Consider the following 19,319-nt stretch of genomic DNA (forward strand, 5'->3'; position numbering starts at 1 on the left):
CTGAGCCCATCCCTGTTACAAGTGTTTTTACAAGTTGATTATAGAAGGACATATTGAAAACATAAAAAGAAATTCCTGGTCCAAAAGACTTAGCTGCAGGCTGAAGTATGTATCAATGTGATAAACTGCCCCAACACACTATATCAGGTTATGAGACCCTTTCCAAGACAGTATGTGTAAGTGTGAGAAGGTGTACTGATCATTATGCTAACACATGGGACCATAAGAGGGGTTTGAAGGTTGTATATGTGTAAACAGAAACTGAATACTGGATAGGGATGAGAATTTCATCTTGCAAAAACACTATTTATCAAGACTTTGCAAAAGGACAGACACATTTCATTTATACACTTAAGCCCATTCAGTTTGCAGAGTCCCATTATCAGTGGTCTCAAGGCTAATAAGACACACAGGGAAACATGGATGCATTCAAGTGGCATCAAGGGAACAGTCTAGATCAAGGAATTTACAAAGATTGCAAATCAAATGGTTCATTTCTTTTTTTAGTGCTTTAAGTTCAGAATCATTTATTTTGCAGACACCAACTACCTCAGAGTACATAGCATTTGAATAAATAGCATGGCAATCCTTGATAAGTCACCTAGCAATTCACTAATTAAAGGTAAAACCATTAGTCCATACTAGTTTGGTGTCAAACTAAACTAAAACACAATGAATTCCACAAAGGCAATATTATGGTTGATATTTTATATGCACAAAAGTCTATAGCATTCAAAACTATAATTCTTAAAGAAACTGTAATTTGGCCACATTGTGTACACAAAAATAACTTAATTAAAAAGGTTGCCAATCAAAGAGTTAGGAAGTGCCAGAATGCACAGTGTTCATGTAAGTTTAATTAAACTCCATTATGTATCTGCATTAAGTTGTCTTTTACTTGCATGTTCATCACAACATTTTTTTTCCCTTGTCATAGGATCCCAGTCTCATTCCATGTACAAGCTTCATCTGACTTAAAATACCAGAGGAATAGGGTGATTGGGCAAGAGGTTATTTTACCCAAACTACCATATTAGGTCTTGTTCTGGAGGATGGCGAGGAACTAAAAGAATAGTGCACAGCCTGAGGAACAGGGTGGGCCACCTGGGCCATGGCCCGACCAACTTTTAGCACATTAATTTAGCTAGCTATGCAGTTAAAAAAATAGCTATACAGTTTTAACTGGGATGACAATTGTGCATTTGTGGGTTATATCAATAACGTGCTAGAAATTGGTCAGGCACTGGCCCGGATGGTCCACCTTGTTCCACAGCCTATGGAGTAGCGAGAACCTACAACTAGCAATTCCAAAGGAAGATGGATCTACAACAGAGTCAAAGACAAGGACAAGAATCAGATTGGCTTCACCATTACTTGGCCAAATAAGTGTCAGGTGGTAAACATTTTCAATTATTATAAACTTGCATCAATTTCAACAATTTTCTCTAGATCTGAAATACCAAATCACCCAAGCCATCCAGGCCCTTACACGAATACTTCTACGTTTAAGCTCAATCAACTTTAAAGACTCTCTTGTCAATCTTCACTGCTTAGGTCTTCAACAAAGCTGCATTGCTTCTGGTTTCCCCAAGGCTATTGCTTCCACAGCATGTGTGACTTTTGTCAATGAAATACTTTGGGTGATTGACAGGCAAGAAAAATCTATTGGTCAGTTATATGGTAAGATAAAGAAAATGTTCCTATATGTTTGAAGAAAAGAGCAACTGAACAGATCACTAAACCACTGACTGTTGTTCCATAACACCAGTGTTGAGGCTAATCAGGTAAAGAAAAATTCAAGGACAGTATACAACCTTCATTACTAACTTAATATGTGGTGTGTTCACAGATTTCTATTAAGTGGGAAATTCATAGAGGGAGGTTCCAGTTTTACCCGCTCTCTACCCTTTTATAGATTTGTGATTCTCTTCACAACATATAAATCAACAATATCCTACTATAACATTAAAAAAATTAAATCCAAAAATTACCACTTCACATTTTTAAAGTATGTTTTAGGAGTTTGGTTTTTTTAAATGAAAACTGTTTTTCTGTAATAGTATTTTTTCTAAGTAGCAGTCTAACAAAGATACAAATACAGTCATCTTACTGTACACATATATGTCACAGGATAAATACGAGCTATGTTACATATGGGAAATGTTTTTGTTGATTTTGGTGCAATTTGTGTGTTCTTACATTCCTCTTTAAAAGATACAGACTCAGATTTACAAAGACAACACAGTGGATACATTCAGAATAGGAAAACTGTCCATATTCTGGATGTGCTAAAGATTACACTTGCATGGCAACAGTAACAAATCTATGATTTGCAGATCTCTGCAGCGCTACACTTTGATTTTCATAATTAAAATGCCAGTTAATCTGGTCAGGGATAAGAAAGAACAATGGATTAGGAACAGAGCAGCACTGACTTAAAGAGGTTTTAGGACTATGTCCAGTTTTTGTATAATTAGCTGCATCTTTTAGACACATATCTTAATTACACTGTATTTCACAAGAAAGAGGTCAATACATTGTTTTAAATATAAAAAACAGACAACAAATAAATGAGGTCCAATTCATAAGCTCAGGGGAGTCCCAGGCACCTCTACCTCTCGCTATGGATACATGGAGGATGAACCAAATGGCAGAAATTATACAAAGTCTCCAATGGGAGGATGACAACCGCAACGTTTGAAGAGCACCTCCTGCCCATTAATTCATTCTGCTGTATTTTGCACCAGTTAAGGAAAAAGCCATAATTACCCTAACCTTTCATTTTTAAATAGAAATCTAAAACTTTGAAGCAGAGGTATCAATGGACAATTAGTATTTAATAAGACAGAGGAGTAATATAAACATTAATAAGGACATACTGTGAGGCCCTGATCCTGCAACCCTTACTCCTGTGAGTAATCTTTACTCACAATGATCTGATATACCTTTTCTGTTGGATATAACCACAAATATATCTGACTTTTTCCATACAACTGTTTTCATCACTAAATATTGTGAACTACAAATTTTATATGAGTAATCACCTGGCTTTAGTTTGTGTAGAAAAGGCTTTTGATTGCTAAAAAAACTCCACTATGAACATAATCAAGCTCAAAACTAGGAAGGATGATATTTCCACCCCATTTTCAGACTGAGAATATTACTGATGTCAGTGTTACTACATTTTGCTTTTAACACAGTTAAATGAAAGTCACCAAAATGTCAAGGTCTTTTTTTCTTGCTATTATTTCAATTCAAACATTCAGCAAGATGCTTGCAAACCATACAATATTTCTTCAATATTTTTATGACTAAAACCAGCCAATAAATACAATGCATTTGTTACGAATACTGTCAGAAAAAGAGGAAACAGTTTCTTTTCTGTCTCCTGTTAGGTCTCTTTTAGCAGCAACTATGAATACACTGCTACTCTTAGAATCCCTAAAGCAGCAGCTCCATTGCAAAGTAGCCTCAAGGAGCGTCTGGCCAAATTCTGCTATCAATCTGACACTGAAAAGCAGTGCAATTGTGCTGAAAAGCTCCGCCTTGCAAATTCCATTTCTTTGGGAATTGATTCCAGTGGCAATTATTACTTGCCTAGTCTACTGAGAAACTTTCTGCCACTGCAGTAAATTCTAATAAGATCTCTCCTTAACAGAACTGAGCACTAACTCAGTTTGTTCATTCAAAATAATAAGTCCTATTCTCTCCTGTTACTGAAAACAATTCAGCTATATGAAAGACCTGTCTTGGCTCTTAGAGGCATGCAAAGACAGGAAAACACTACTTTTGCTTTACATTAAAATATTTTAAGACGTTAAACACATTTTTAAAGCCTGAAATTCTTAAATAGTATAGGGGGAAAAGTGATCCCCAAAACAAGTAGCTTGTGCTTAGGGGACTGTTTAGTTATTAATGAACTCTATTACTACGGCCTATTTTTCCTTACATTTTTTTTAAATAGAAGAGTGTAAATGACTTTAGAAAGCTTTATTTTAAGCTATTACATAAAAGGTGGGGTGAGGTATGAGGAATGACTGATTCCAAACCTACTTTCAGTTTCAAAATGTATAAATTGTTGATTAGATTTAGCCTTTTTTAACAATGTCAACTACCAGTTTTAATAGCTTGTTTAATTCTCACGGTGGTCATCTGTGATAGCCAGTTTAGTACAAAAATAAATTTATTGTTAAAGAAAAAATGCTATGAAACAATACCCTATGCTTGAAGTATGTTACAAATAGCAAATTATTTTCCCTCTGTTATTCTGTGATTATCATCACATAAACCTAGTGGGCATAATCCAAATGACAAATCAAACTAGTAATTTTAATATAACAGAAAATATTACTGTTAATCTTCTAAAAAACACTCTTTACTTGATAATCTCTTGAAAAGATTAATGAAAGTACAAGCCCCATTAAGTGTCACACAAGCAGAACATTTCTGGTAATATGAAAAATCAGATATTATATGAATTCAAGAAACTTGCTAAGAAACTCAAAATTTCTTTTACCAAGTCACAGTTTATTTGACTGCATATATATTTAACAGTTAGTGATAATGAAGTGGCAAACAAACACTATAAAAATAGCACTAGTGACTTTTTACCATCACTACAGAATAAATACATTCATAATTGATCTATTATATATTCAGGTAGGGAAATGGAATGCTAGCCTTTCATTGTCACTCCACATACAGTCTCATCATCAGATAGCACAAATGAAATGCTAATGTAAGAGAAGATGAATGCCAATTTCCTTCACTTTGCTCCAAGTTTCAGTGGCTCTCCACAATAAAAGATAGCTGTTTGTGGAGACTGGCTTGTTCCATACCATTAACTCAGAACAAAACATATTTTTAGTGGGACAGCAGTGTTTACTTGTAAGAACTGATGAATTGTACGCCACCATTTATCACTTGTAGACAAAGACATTCAGGAGCAATTTTGGACATAAATCAAGGTACATGCTCCTAAATAAAAAAAGGATTGCTTAAGTCCCTAAAACTGCATAGATTGAGGTCAGATTGGCCATAGCAACCAAGAATGGTACTTAGGCCTCCAGTAAGACTTAGCAACCAACAAATGAGCTCAGATCTCTTTTCATCTCCACTGGTGTGAAAGCCAAAATTAAAAAGATTAGATCACCCTGCACCCATCACAATAGACTTCACAATGAAAAAGTCATTTCTAGCCTTTGAAACGCATCAAATAAATAACATTCATCCCTCCTATAATGAACAACTTTCAAAGTAAATTGAATCTCCATAGTGCTGCTTTCCCTTGCTGCACCATATTTACATAACAATATATCACAGGAAGCTCAGAATGGGTCTTGCAAATGGGAGACTGAATAAAATGCATCTTTAGCAGTGATTACTGTATATTCAGTTTCTAACTGCATTCCATTTTCCCTTTACTTAAACAATGTACTGTAGATTATAATAAATATAAATAATGCTTTAAATCTTGCATTACAAAAGTTTGTCATTATTTCAAGGTGGGAATTGGCCAGTAAACACATCTCCCCCCCCCCCCTTCCTCTCCCAACACCTATACCCCTTTTCTAAGACCAATTACAAATCCTACATTGCAATTACATTCTAAAATGCTGATGACACTAGCTGGCTAATATTTTACCAAAAAAATGCCAGTTTTTCACACACCCCTCATATACAGCACTCGCTTTCCTTTATATTTTAAGTTACTCTGACAATTCTTTTTAAGCCTCACATTCTTCAGTATTTTATATATTCCATTTCAACATTAAACCAAATTGATTGCTCTCTTTCCTGTTTTAGGGAAGATAGTTTATTTTTATATACTTATAACATTTTTCTGTATTTACCAGAACGGCAACAATCTAAACTGATTTAATGTATAAATTTTTTTTAAACTATTAAATGTTTGCTTTACATTGATACTATTGCATAGAGGGCATTTGCCTTTTGCTGAACTTGTCCTTATTAAAAATGGATCATTGTCCTCTTTTCCTTGCAGACTGCATAAACTGCTCCTTAATAGAAAGTGTTCAAAAAGCAATATTGTAAAGTAAGAAGGTTATACCTATATTAAAAATATGCTGGAATAATTTCATCTTCCTGCAGCACCAGCTCATGTAGATTATACTATTTGAACTCAGCAGGGAATCTCATTAATTTTTAAAACTCTCTGACCCCAGTACAGTTAAGAGTGTAAAAATAATTACAAATTAGGGTTGAGAGAGCGCCGTTTTAATATTGCATGTGTACTGGTAGCTACATAGCATTTTCTTGCATCTCTGTATTTCTTATGGCTAAATATAATTTTTGCCCCATCTAAAAATAAAGCTTCACAGTGAATTTTAAAAAGACGAACGTTAGAAGACACATTTGCAAAAGCATAACTCTAATAGCCACTACTTTCATGAGGAACCTTTCCTATTTTCTGCAATCGTTCCAGTAACACAAAGCACTGCAATTACACATTTACAGGCTGGTAACAGTCTGGATACAGCAGTAAAGTAAAATATTTTTATAACAAGGCACATTTTAAACCTAACAATTTCTAACTCATCTAGAAGGATATAAAATACTTGAGTGAGGGTATAAATATTCTCTCTTACCTAAAACTTGTCAGAAGAAAGATCCTTCTCCATTGTTGTCACCTCCAGTGCCCCCTCTTGCCACCATGGAGATTGGTTCTGCTATGTTTATTGCTCTGTGCCTCAGTTACAGCTGTGACACTAATCTGCCTGCATAGACCAGCAAAGGGGGGGGGGGGTGGGTGGGTGGGTGGGTGGGTGGGTGGGTGGGTGTGTGTGTGTGTGTGTGTGTGTGTGTGTGTGAGAGAGAGAGAGAAGATAGCCTGCTGACTTCTAGACTGGGAACCTAAACCTCAGGCCAAGTCAAGGCTGAATGAAAATGATCAAAGCTCTGTCCTTCATCAAGACAGCAGACAAGATTTTCCCCCCACCCTCAATGAAAAGTGGGACTGTCATTAGGGATTCTCACTAAAAAAACCTCTAAGAGAGGCAGACCTTCTCCAGATTGCTAGTGCCTGCCCAGCAGTCCGTGCAGAATACAGGTAGCTATTGTTCCTGAGACAGATATGTAGCCAGCCACTCAGACTCTGACAGATCTCAACAAACCAGTGAGCTTGCCTTCATTTTAACTCTTTATTTACTAGCACTTTATTTTTTGGCAAAATACAAGGAGCTCCTTGTATCCTATAGGGGAAAATGAATTGGATAGGACTTATTTCCTTATATGTAGAAACAAATCATGTATCATGTTAAAGTACTGTCTTTAACTCAAGCTCTCTTGGTTTGTAATATTATCAAGACTAACATGATTTGGTGGTTGTCACAATAAGTTCCATTAGTACTGAACTATTTAAATTACACAAGGTAAATTACCAATACAGTGTGCTTTATTGAACCTTTAAAATATAAGACTAAAAATGGATATGGTTAGCTACCACCATGTGCTATGTTATGCAAATATTCTAGATTTTTAAAAAATGGCAAGTTATTTACTGCAAATATGACAATGATACATGTGCCTATCATATCATATACAAGATTTTCCATTGGAAGCCAGGTCCCAGATATAATTTGGGGTGGATGTGGGGTTCCTGAAAGGAAACAGCATTCAAGAGAGATTATGCAGCCAGACAATTATTTAATTTAAAAAGGCAAAGAGCTTTCCATTCCCATCTCTCTCCATTTCTGTCACTTAACTTTGCATAAACAAGTTTTGCAAAAGTAACGTACAAAATAAAAGTTAAGAATTCAGTTGAATAGACTAAGTCAAGGAAGCTCACAGTTGAGAGGAATATTCTGGCATTTATGCACCCTGTCAGACCTACAGAGGACAGCGCAACAGTTTATGAAGTAGTGCTTCTAGATACCATGCACACAACAGTATAGGGGTTCAGGTCAGGTCTGTATTTTGTCTTAAGAGAAAAAAACATGATCTTATTTGAAGCACAGGCATGCGTATGAATGTGGAAATGCCTCTTATTTTTTCATCAAAAAAAGCAATTTAAAGAGTGAAGACTGAAGGGGAATGACCACTTTTCACATGAAGATAAAACATGATACACAAGATGAATATTTTTTACTCAGCCTGCTAATAAAAATGCAAATTAGAGACATGCCTTTAAAAACATGGATTTTGAACACACAGAGCTTATCAGTTCAGATGAGCTGTTACTGTGTGTTGCATAAATAAGTGCAGTGTTTTGTCATGTGTGCTACTTAAAAAGCATGCTGTAAAACCTTTCTGAAATGTCTTTGGAAAGTAGTCAGTGGTCACGTGTTAGTTATAGAGGAATATTTCCTACCTGAAGGAGGATTTTTATATATTTTCCCATTACGGATAGAGGTCAAGTGGCCTGTTAAAAATTCTTCCCATCCACAAAGAAAGAAAGAATGTCTTTTTTTGTGGGAAATCAATGGAACTTACACTCCAGGCAGAAAACCCTCTGCAATACAGGATTTTTTATTTATTTTTTTAAGAACCAAGGCTGCATATTTGCATGCTCTGTTGACATTCTACAACTGAATGTCTCATTTTACTTCAGAATATAAGTTATTGCAGAAAGTATTGACAGAAGCAATGTAAATTATTCTCAATGTTTTCTGAAGAATGTTCTACATTAACTTATAAAAACAGTTCTAATAGCATTCCCAGCTTGAGAAGAACATTGTATTTCAAGTTTATCTTTAATAGGATTTCCATTTCTGCCTTGTGCCAGTTGATAACAAACAAACATTTACTATTAAAAGGCAAACAGGTGAGAAACAACAGCTGGGGAAAACTAGGGGTGGCTCCTCAGCTACTGTAAATTGGTGTAGCTCCATAGACTTCAATGGAGATGTGCCAGTTTATACCAGCTCCAAATCTGTGCCTACAGCTGCAATTCTAAAGAGCAGCTGAAATGTATCATAAAGGTGGCAATTTCTTTGTTTCTACAGAGAAAAAGTGGCACTAGTGTAAGGACAGTAAAACAAAGACCATCAACACTGTCTTATCATCTAACTCCAAAAGTCAATCCTGTCACAAATGTCTGAGCATGATCATATTTGATTTCACCCCCTGACCCTAACACATCAACTTTTAATACTTCACTCTGAACCAAATCTGCTGTACATATTCCAATACTTGGATTCTCAACAGTAGGCTTTACTGAATCATTGGTGTTAAAAAGCAAACAAATACCCACCTCCCTTGGTAATTTAAAGATGTAAGAAGAAAGTGAAAAGAATAACTTTCAACAACTGCAGTGTTGGACCCACTAGAGGAAGACAGACTAGAAAAATAAATCCTCACTTCCTGGGGAATGCTTAACTCCCTTTCCATGTTAACTCCCTTTACACTCAGGGACATTATACTATGTCCACAAGGGAAAGAACATGCCTTATGCTATGAGGGAGGTGGGGAAGGAGACATTTTCTTATAAAAGATTTTCTGTACCTTGATATAGCCAAGACTATCATAAGCAACTAATAACATGCACTTTACTATAAAGGATAAAATATTTGATACCTAGGGAGTTTATCCCTCTATAGTAGTTTTCAATGAAAACCCTTTTTTCCTCAGAAGCGCAAACACTGAGAAATGTTGTTTAATGTGTTATATTTTTTCTAAGAAGTGCATTTTCAGTAATTTCCGCTGAGAATTAGGTACACAACTTCCACTATTGAAAGCAAGAGTTTGCAATTACTATAATTCCCTAGACACAACATTGAATATTTACACTTGCATATCCACAGGACACGTGAAAAATCTGTATTGTATTCCCCAAAGAAAAGCATGAAGAAAACAGTACATCTAACTGTATATTATATAATATTCTGGTGTCTGAGAACGTTACCTGTGGATACACCACAAGAGTGTTCTCTTTCAGCTTACTCCATAATTTTAAATGTTCAGAAACAAAGCCACACACTGATATCAGGTATCCATTTCCCCATTATGGATTCAGTGTTTTAATGATCTTGTAGTAAATAGCTTTATATTAAGAAACAATTCATACCAGATAAAATAAAACACAGCATCAACTGCTTGTGTTATATATGCAGAAATATGTATAAAGTCTTAGGTATATAACCTTAATTAACCTTTGGGCTCAGCTTGTAAACTAGCTGTATAAAAATGAATTTTATGAGGACACAAAACAGTTTCACAACTTAGCATAGCTACTGCCTAACTTTCAAAAATAAATAATAGCTATTGCAAAATAAGAAGTAGCGTTATAAGATATAGTTTAGATTTAATATATTTTTGATTTCTGATTTCTTACTGCAAAGGCTGTTTGAAGGCACCGTTCTTACTTTTCACCTGCCTACTTTCTTTTTAAAGTTGCTTTTTTCCAGAACATACACATTTATTTATAATATTGGCAATACAAATTTACTATTGCAGAAAACTATTAAAATAAAATGACAATTTCAAAGATAGAAAAATATTAGAGTGGAACCAGTGACTGCTTTGCTCAGGATATGGGGTGAGTACAATGTGTTGTTTAGTAAAAGAACTTATGATTAAAATATGCTTAATTACATTTGCACATTAGCTATAAAATAATCACATATTCAAAAAGAAAGTATAATTAGACTCTCAGGAGAGGCATTTCTGATACGCTCCTAATTAAATAACTTTTTCTAAAATATAGTGGTGAAGATTACATATCACTTTTTTTCTCAACTGTTTTCATAGAAACATAATTAGGGTACTGTATTATCAGCTAGACTTTTTACAAAAGCAAATGTCTAAGATTAGAACTCAGCAAGACTATTACTAAGCCTCTACATAACAATGAAGCACACCAGTGTCACAGATATATTTCATCAGATCATATTCTTGTAACAAATTATACTTTGGATACATGATCCATTGGGAAAGAATCATTCAGGTTGATATCATCAGTTTCTAAGCTAGTTATTTTAGAACCTGTTTCCATGTATAACATCACTCTTAAAAATTAAAGGGTTTTTTGCAAGGTTTAAGATTCTTTAAATGCAGAAACTGTACCCTACACTTGGTTCCAGATACATTAAAAAAATTCTCATTCAACATTGTGTCCCAAATTTGTAAACATGATGCAGTGCTACAAAAGGGAAACATTTGCATTGTTGCTGGATAAGTGAAACAGTTTCTTCTCAATGCATTTACTTCTTTACTTCCATCCTATACCCATTTCCAAGCTGGTCAATAAATAAATAAACCTAAATAGTCATCTTCCTAGCAATAACATTTCAAATGTGGCAAATCAACAACAGATAACATATCACTTCCTTCTAAATCCTTAGATAGTATATTTAAGTAGTGTGAGTGCATTAAACAAATCAGAATTTGATTATTCATTTATTAATAAAATAGTTGTCTTTTTAAATATTGCCATCGACTCACAGCAAGGTTGGACCTACCAGTGTAAGTGCTGTTCTGTGGAAGTTGCTGCTCCTGAAGGGCCATGTGTAGAGTACCTTGATGGAGGAAAATACAGGGCTGTCCGATGTAGCTTCATGCTGCTGTGTGCAGTTTTCCTCCTCTGAATCTTATGATAAAAGTCAGAATGCAACATGATTTATTAATGTAGGAAAGTCATTACAATTCAGAGCTAAAAACATTATTGGACTTCTCTCTAGCTAGGGCTGTTTAAGGAAGTCTTTAAAAAGCAATTTAATTTCATTCCACAAAGTCAAATTTTCTTCACAGATAATTGGTTTTCATTATATGCATAAAAAGCTACAATGGAGCCAATATGTCAAACTATACCTTTTTAAGATTTATATTTATTACTGAAAGATTAACCTGCTTTTCCAAGAAATGTTATTGTCAGTGTTTCTCTGTTGTTAATCTGTAAAGATTTACTGTTAATAATGTAATAATATTCTACAGTACCATTCACCAGTGTACCTTGAAATCTGAATATACCTGGAAATTTATTTTTGTACTTGCCCACATTGTTTATTGTAAAATCATTTTGAACAATGTCTGCTACGCACTAAGTTTTGCATTTAAACTTTTGTATTTAAAGTTGTATTTAAACTTATCGCAACAAAAGTTAAAATACTCACCATGCTGTTTGGAAGGCGTGAGAAACATTTGTCCTTTTCAGTGTCATCAATGTATTTAAAACTAACTTACCAAGATATAAATATTAGACCTGAATACATACTATGCTTTCACCAAGCCTGTGCATATCGAGTTAGTTTAGAAGCACTATTGTTTCTAAGTGTCTTGAAACATCAGGCTAGCAATGTTTATACACTGTCTAAATACAACACAACAACAAAAAAAGGAAATACAGTAGCTTTCAATTTTGGAAAGGCTAATATTTACAGTAAAACTTCCAGAAGCCAGAAAAAACAAACACATCCTAAATCCCAGGTCTTGCTTACATTGGATATATAAGGCAGAAAAGCAACCCCAAGTTTAAGGCAACAAAATGTAATGGTAGAGATATACTTACCAAGTGCATCATCCTGGTTTGAATTCAGGGTAGTTTTGACGACATGAAGAGTTCTGGATTTATAAGATTTATTGTTATTCTGCTTCTCTAGTTCTTCAGTTGTTCTGAAATAAAGACAGTGGCCCATGTAAGGCAAAATATTCTGTAGTATCTGAGGATCTCTGCAATGCTCTTAAACTCCTTCACTAAGACAGGTATTTGTTGCTGTCTGTTGTCCAAGCAGGTTGATCAGAGCTTTTATAATAGCAGTCACCTTCATTTTTCAGTCTTAGAGGCCCTGTGTGCTAAAGGGAGAGAGGTTTCTTTCCCCTAGTATTTATTTGCTTTTGGATTGGAGGGAGAGGGTCAGAGATTTTCAATCTGAGATCAAAGACAGGCATGTAATGGGACGAAACATAGCTTTCTGAATTGCATTCAGCTCCCTGAGTTGCTGTATACCTCACAGTGTTCCTGACTCTATAAGCTTTGAAGTCTGTTTGATTTTAAAAGAATACACATTTTAAACAAATTAGTTTTACCCCCTTGCAGCACTGCAGCCCTTCTACTGTTGAATAGTAACTATTTCTGAAAAGAAAGCACTTAATAAAGCTAAGGTCAGACTGCTTAGACTTGGCATTTGCTGTGATAACAAGTCAGAAATGATAGCATCATACAGATTTATGAATTTTTTGCCCCCGCAGTCACAAACATCAGACGTTTACTTTATAAAGAAAGCTTTTAGATTCTTCCTGCAGTTTCCATAGTGATTTCATTTTTTCTCTTTTATCACAGATTGGCTTAAGTTCTGCTACCCTTTGTGCTTTAAAAGGCTTGTGCTACCAACTGTCGATATAAAGGTCCTATAGCTGCATCACATGTAGCATATATACTGTCAAAAATAATTGAAACAGATAAATATTGGCAAAAGGTTTTAGTAATTTTTTCCTGCTTCTACAGAAGACTCCAGCAGAATATTATTTTGTCTGAATAAATGTAATTAACTTGAGCTAATGTACTACTGTTCTATTTTCCATAACCTATGATACTTCTATTAAGGCACTCATCATGCAAAAAAATAATGTTCTCACAAAAAGGCTTTCACATAGCTTTCATCAGGCAAAATGCCTAAACTTGTTAGCCATAAATGAAAGCAATTTCACTTTAATTATTTTAGTCTCAATTGCAATATTTGTGTCAATGATATTCCCCTCCCCCACCTTTCATAACAGTTTGTTCTTTTAAAGGTATTCTGTAAAAATACAATTACATTGTTTTTGGCAGTGTGTATGATGGTCCCTACTGAAAAAAAACAGTGCAAAAAACTGCACCAAACAAACCTGAAGATTAACTTCTGTTTAACTCCTTGATAAACCAATTGCAGAAATGTTTCCTCTACTGTCAGAACTCAATTATACAATTTTTATATAACTATTCTCACAAATAAAAAGAGTGCGGTGTTTGGGTTTTTTTACTATAAGAAGTATTCAAACTATTACACAACTACTGTCTTAAAACTGTTTAATGGTAAGAGGGTACATAGTAAATCCTGGTCATAGTTTACTGTCACCCTGTAAGAATTTCCCTTCTTTCGAGACAAACATTAACTTATCAGATAGATTGGATTCATATCATGAAGTAATAAAACATGTTATAAACAAATTCTTAGTGCTGAAAATAATTTTATAGCTAGCCATTAAGGTAATGAGATTTCTTATTTTCATACTAAATTTGCAAATGTACAAGGTGGACAAATATGAAAAATAATCAAATACATAAAAATGAAGTGCAGATGTTTTAATTTAAAAAAAGGAAATAGTGAGAACTTTGTTTTGCATATGATTTAGAAAATAAATGCAAACTCAATAGATTATCTAGTGAAAGACCATCAAACTCCTTCTGTTTTAATGCCATCTCTTTATGAGGCAGACTGTGCATCTGGCTTTTGTTGCTGGATATTAAAGTCTACTGTTAGGCATTCAAATCTATTAAACTAACAATAAATTTGAACATAAAGGATGTTAATATTTCCTGATAATAAGGATTATTGGAACAAAGAGGCTTTGCAGCACCTTAAAAGTGTAGCATTAAGTTTAAATGGTTTCCAAATAGAGATTTAAAATAAAAATAGACCATTAGTCAGAGATGCTGCAGCCTTACTTCGGGTTAAGTACTACTTTACTCCACAAATGGTAACAACAAAAATCAGTTGGACTGCTTGCAGAATAAAGCAGTACTCGCCGTAGATGATGGTGGCAGAATATGGACCCAAACATCCATCTCCACCATCAATCACTATGAAGGTCATTTTATGGACTGCTTAAGGTACCATATCCAAATCATCATGTTAGATGAGCATCCACTTTTCACTACTTAAATCAACAATATTGCTGTTTAGGTGTCTCAACTCCTCTTTCTAGCCTTAAAAAAACCCTGTGTTAGCTCATGCAAGATTATGATCATAAAAAATAATAATTTTCATAGATTTCATAGACATTAGGGCTGGAAGGGACCTCGGAAGATCATCGAGTCCAGCCCCCCGCCCAAAGGGCAGGATGTCAGCTGGGGTCATAGGATCCCAGCAAGATAAGCAACCAGTTTCATCTTGAAGGTGTTCAATGAAGGCGCTTGAACAACCTCCGGTGGCAGGCTGTTCCAGACCTTGGGGGCTCGGACAGTAAAGAAATTCTTCCTTATGTCCAGCCTGAAACGATCTTGTAGTAGTTTGTGACCATTCGTCCTCGTCATCCCTTGGGGCGCTCTGGTGAACAAACGTTCCCCTAGATACTGATGGGGAATTAAAAAAAACAGCAATACGCTGGACCCTTAACCTAAATTTGACAGATTCCACTTGTCTAGGAAGAATTCTTGTTTAAACATAAATTAGCAAAAGAGCATATTTAATGGATTTGTCCCAAAATTGTAGAGAGAAGCAAATTGGTTTGGATAATACCAGAGCTAGCTGAAACTAGATAATTATTAAGCTTTAAAATGTATGAATTATTATTAATTAATAACCTTTAAATAATTTATAATTATTAAGCTTTAAAAATGATTTTTTTTTAAATAAAAATATTTATTTTCACGCAGCATTTCTTTTCCTGTTTATGGCTGTGACTCTTACATACTTCACGAGGACCACTCTAACAGTCAGTAGCCTAAGTGGTACAGCTAATTGGGGCAGTGACCCCAGATGTTGATTTAAGCTACAAACAGATGTTGCCCTTATCCAAGGAGGAATCATTTTATCCTGGGACAAAGTGCAATCATTGTCCCAGAACAAACCCTAAAAATGTTCATGAAATGCATCTGAACCAATATCCCAGGATTTCATCCTCGAATAGATGGCAGAAAAAAGTGGCACTATTCAGTCACTCATCAAATGCTGATTGGAATGGCAGTATGTGTATAGGCCAACCTTGGAACTTTTCTGTACCAGGACAGACACAGGCACAACTTGTCCTGGGACAAATTCAACAAGTGTTCCTAGCCTTTGAGAGGACACCAACAGCCCCCTGCTGCTCCTTCCTGCTTCCGCCTTACTAGCCTTTGAGAGGGCACCTCTCTCTCCAGTGCTCAGCTCCCCTAACAGCATCTTTGCTTAGGGTGCTGAAATTGCTAGTTACATCTCTGCTTATAGTATTTCTTATGGGGATTGCCTGGATGACATCTCAAGGTCTTTTCCAGCAGCATTTTCTATTATTTTCAACCCAACTGGAAGCAAGTACAAGAATTCTCAGGAATCCCATTCTCATTAGAGATCTAATCCAAATAAATTATGATGCTTTGCCAGTTCATCTAAGATTTGTTAAAGCACAAGACTTCCTCATGACTGTGCAAAACCTTTGAAATTGGTCCACTCTTCTCTTCTAAATCAGGAAATTCTTACTACCACAATGAAATGCAAGCGAAGTCATGAGACAGCAGGAAGCAATCAGGGCATTCTGAATGGGTCCTTAACTACTAGGCCCAGTTAAAAAAAATGTTGAAATCATGCTCTTTTACAGATGTTTTTGCATTTTTTCTTTGCCTGAGACACAAAACACTATGGAACTTCCTGAAAAAAATAACATGTTAGTGGTTATATGTTTAAGTCAATATCTTTCCAGTTCTGTGACCTTTTCTGTCATATGGCTGTTGGTGTGCAAAACTTTTGCAAACTCCCTGTCAAGCTTGAAAAATAAGCATAATTAATACTTATAAAAGGTAGTTCTCTGTCTCCCTCTAGGAAATCCAACACATGCAAGTTAATGAGTATACAATATCTAGCTAAGAGGCTCATGCTTTTAGTTTAAGAGTTTCTGAATGTCAGTTATACATAATCACACAAACAATATTTTTTAAAAGGCCATTTTTGTGGCAAGTGGTCCAGCTCCTTCATTCAACAGGTCCTTTAAAACCAAAAAAGGAACAATTTACTTGCTCTTTTTACACTGTCCTGTGAACCAGCCTGAAACGAGTGTAAAAAGACTCTTCAGAAGTCATGCCTCAACTCTTTTCCTTTAAGTATAATCCACATTCTCCTCATGACTCCTAAAATAACCTGGGACCAAATTCACTCCTGCAAGGGAAAGGTCTGCATGGAACGAAAGCTGTCCTAAATTCATCTCCTGGTGAGTCTTCCTAATCATTCCAACTATAGAAGAGTCACTCCTTTCCAAGAATGAACACAAAGGACTCTCACAATCCTAGACAGCTGATTTTACTCTCCAGTGTCTAAATTCAGGGCTACTTTTCTACCAGTTAGTAAAATTGCTAATTGCTGATTCAGCTTAAGGAACATCATAACTCTTCACCTGAAGTATCATGGACATCAGTACCTATAAAGAGAACAATCAAAACCTGCTGTTAACGTCTTTGAAGGCAAAGAAGCCTTTTAGATCATTTATCATGTCATGATGAAATGGATGAAGTGGCTACCTTTTTTTCTGTTGTGCAATAAATAGTCTAAAACATAACTGCCTCTTGCATTCATTCTAACTAAAAGAGAAACCAAGGTCCTGGCAAGATGCAACTTTTGAAGTATTTCTACTACAGACAGATGTAGAGGTCTTCCCTGTATGACCCCTCCACCTCCCACCACGCTCCCCAGCAGAAGCATTTCAAAATCTGCACAACATCAGACAGCAGAGTGCTCTCCAACCCAGGGTACCACAGGGGATTCCTTGGTCCTGCAGCTCCACAACTCCCACCACCGTTAGGGTGGGAAGGAGCAGGGCTGATAGCCAATGACAATTCTTCTGTGTGCTCAGCTTACAGTCTCCCAGTTCTGGCAGCAGAGAGGCATTCAAGGAGTTATCTCCAGCCACAGAGATGAAGAGAACAATCCCTTGCATTGCTCTCCATGTCCACAGATTGCTTAAAATGGCTGAACCCCCTTCCATTTGCACTTGAGGACCCTGTGATTCCTACTGGAACCAGGAGACTGAAGGCAGAGGCATGCAGAGACTCCTGCTCTCCAGTCCCTGGGGCAGACAATGCACAGGAGAGTGCTCATTGGCCATCTATCCTGCTTTCCCTTCCCTCTCCTTGTAAGCAGGAAGTAGAGCACTGGGGATGCTAGAGGACTGAGCAACACCTTGTCACATGTTATAGAGGGAACCCCCATAACAAGAAGTGCTTCATTTGACATTGCTTCCATATAGTTGCTTTTTATTCCAGGGTTATTTTTGCAGCACTTGGGGCATTTTTGGAGTACTTCATAAGACATCTGTTTGCTCACCCGCTGAAGTACGTCAAGTATGTTTGATATCTTTTATTAGACTAACTCAAATAATTGGAAAACTTCTTCTTAGCAAGCTTTTGGGCACAAATGCCCTTTGTTTGTGACCAAAAGCTTGCTAAGAAGAATTTTTCCAACTATTTGAGCTGGTCTAATAAAAGATACTGGATTTACCCAAAGAACCTTGTCCGCATATGTCCTTAGACCAACAGAGCTACAACTTACACCCAACAAATATGTATGAAACACTTCAAATGTTATATCTGTCCAAAGCCTAGCAGTGAATTCAGCTCTGCACTCCAGCACGGACATGGACTGGGCAACATCACCTCAATTGTGCTTTACCCGATCTTCTAGGTTCCTAAAGAGCATCATTAAAATGGTTGAGCCAATGTTAACGCATTAGGATATTTGCTGATTTGTTTCCCATGCCATTCCATTTTACTAAAATATAGATATCTGAAAGTGTGATATTTGATAGAAGCCTTCATTAATGAATGAAAGCATCAGATGCGTCAGGAAGCATGCCAGCTCTAAACCATGATATTATTTGCTGCCTGTGCCAATTTTTTGTGATGAATGCACACATTTATTTTTAAAAATAGGAAGCTGATGGAGACAAATACTGAAATGTCCTATGTTGTATAAAAAGCACCCACATGAATAATGTTCTTTAATAACAATAATTTTAAAAGATTGTCCTACTACACAAACTTCACCTAGAAGGAAACTAATCTGAACCCCGTCTAGGCAATATCCCATCACCACCATATCTCTGCATCAGTTTACATGCTTATGCAGAAAGTTTTTTCCCCTCTTGGGCAGGGGTAGAACACAGCACAGAAATTACCTAGTGGAACTTCAGACTGAATAACCATAATGTGGAATTTAATTAAGTAGATGCCCATTTGTACACCAAAAAAAATAAATAGATCAGGTGTATTTGCACAACTTCAACTGTGCATGTAATTATCTTAATCTATCCCAACTAGATATACCATACAACAGGTGGACACAAACTTATTTTCTTGCAAAACTATGTCAAACTAGCATGCACACACAAACAGCTTTTTGCTCACTTGTTTTCAAAGGCCTTTCCCTCCATAAAATGGCCATTCCTGGCTACAACAAAACTGTCTTTCTTCCACACAAAGCAAA

At 35.9% G+C, this 19,319-nt stretch overlaps 1 long non-coding RNA gene across 1 annotated transcript in view; it reads right to left on the reverse strand.

Moving 5' to 3' along the window:
- LOC109281533 (uncharacterized) overlaps window positions 1-19,319 on the reverse strand; it is an 81,221-nt gene that overhangs the window by 45,507 nt on the left and 16,395 nt on the right. The window contains exons 2-3 of the long non-coding RNA XR_002088205.2: window positions 12,464-12,567; window positions 11,418-11,545 (exon numbers count right to left, since the gene is read on the reverse strand). This is a non-coding gene — a long non-coding RNA (uncharacterized LOC109281533). The remainder of the gene's footprint in view (window positions 1-11,417; window positions 11,546-12,463; window positions 12,568-19,319) is intronic.

This window comes from Alligator mississippiensis, chromosome 4 (assembly GCF_030867095.1).
Source record: "Alligator mississippiensis isolate rAllMis1 chromosome 4, rAllMis1, whole genome shotgun sequence".
Taxonomy (NCBI): Eukaryota; Metazoa; Chordata; order Crocodylia; family Alligatoridae; genus Alligator; species Alligator mississippiensis.